At 32.9% G+C, this 1,712-nt stretch overlaps 1 protein-coding gene across 1 annotated transcript in view; it reads left to right on the forward strand.

Annotated features, from left to right (window-relative positions):
- Positions 1 to 1,712, forward strand: part of BABAM2 (BRISC and BRCA1 A complex member 2) — a 528,405-nt gene that overhangs the window by 32,815 nt on the left and 493,878 nt on the right. The gene's annotated exons all lie outside the window — the stretch shown is intronic.

Raw genomic sequence — 1,712 nt, forward strand, 5'->3', positions numbered from 1 at the left:
CTTGTATGTCTTCAAGCCTTTAAGACCCCGGACGCTATATCTTATGGTTGCCGGACACCATCAGCTTTCTTCACTACCTGTCTTTGAATTCTTTATTCTGTTCCACTGGTCTCTTATAACTATTGACAATATTACTAATTTAATTCCCAAGATTTATAGTAATTTTCTATATGTAATAGAATAAGTTCTTTTACTGAGTTTTTATTCTTCAGAGAATCTGGTCTCTTCTTGGCTCTTGACACTATTTACATTGTAGAATCAACTTTTTAAGTTACAGATTAATTTGGGGAGAGCTGAATTTTTCATTATGAGCTAATTTTTTATTGTTAATTTTTCATTAATCCTTGAATAGGATATCTCTGTTCCTCTATCTTTTTTTCTCAAAAGTAGCTTTCTGCTTAGAGATCTTACACTTCTTTTGTGACATTAGTTCTTAAGTACTTGATCTTTCTAAAAATTTTATTTTCTGATTATTTGATGCTACACAAACATACAATTTATTTTATGTATTCTTTGTCCAACAACATAGCTAACTCGTGTATTACTTCCAACAATGCATATTAAAATTAAAATTTATTTCTCTATATGCAAAGTCACATTAACTACGATTGGGCTCAAATTCTTTCTTTTCAACCCTTATACCCACTTCTCTTTCTGCCTCCCATACTGCTCTCTAGAAAAATGTTGAATACAAGACATAAGAGCAGGTATCTTTTGTCTTGTTCCATATCTCAGAGGGAAAGACTTTACATCTTGTTACTAAGAGGTCCTTTTTTTTTTGTAGATTACACTTATCAGATTTAGGAAGTTTCTTTTTTTTAGTCCTTATTTGCTAAAAGATTTTATCAGGAATCGATGTTTAAGTTTATCAAACACTTTCCCTGTACTCATTGAGATAATCATTAATTTTCTCTTGAATACCATTAGCAGAGTGAGTTAAGTGACCATAATAGAAAAAAAGAGAGGCTAAAATGAAAGATAGAAGCATTGATCTCAAAAGTTAAAGGTTTTTCCTTTTTCCTAGCTAACTGTAAAAGTGTTTTAGCCCATCATTCCTTTTGAAATAATGTAATTTAAACCATTTTTGTATGTGTGTGTGATGGGAACACCCACCAACACTTTAAAATATTCTATACTCTAAAGTGCAGTTGAAGTTTGTCTTTTATAAATGGATATTGGCATAGAAGCTAGGAATAATACTTGATGCCACATGAGCTGGCAAACACTTAAAAATGTATTTTAAGTTTCTAATTTTTCAAGCATTCTAAGGCAGAGTCACTAATTTTCATAATGACATTTTGGAGTCATATACTAAGAATTAAATCCATCACTTCTAGGTGGACCTAGAACTGGTATTAGGCCATAAGAGATGTAGAGGATATACTTGGTATATTAAGAACCCATGTGTCATCGAAGAGTAGATGATGCGCTTGTTCACTTGGGGAAGAGTGTTTAAAAAAAAAGTCGATGTGGAGTTTAGTGCCTTCTTTTCACAAAATTAAAGCCTTGGTGGAATAGTAGGTTAAGCATCAGACAATGAACCATAGGTCTGCAGTTCAAATCTACCAACTACTCTGTGGGAGAAAAATGAGGTTATTTGCTCTTGTTAAGTTTTACAGGCTTGACAAATGGGTGCATAAGCAAATGTGGCGAAGAAAGCTGATGGTGCCCAGCTATCAAAAAGTATAGCGTCTGGGGTCTTAAAGGCTTGA

The sequence above is a fragment of the Echinops telfairi genome, unplaced genomic scaffold (genome assembly GCF_000313985.2).
Source record: "Echinops telfairi isolate 266 unplaced genomic scaffold, ASM31398v2 ScPeMD7_10;HRSCAF=50, whole genome shotgun sequence".
NCBI classification, from domain to species: domain Eukaryota; kingdom Metazoa; phylum Chordata; class Mammalia; order Afrosoricida; family Tenrecidae; genus Echinops; species Echinops telfairi.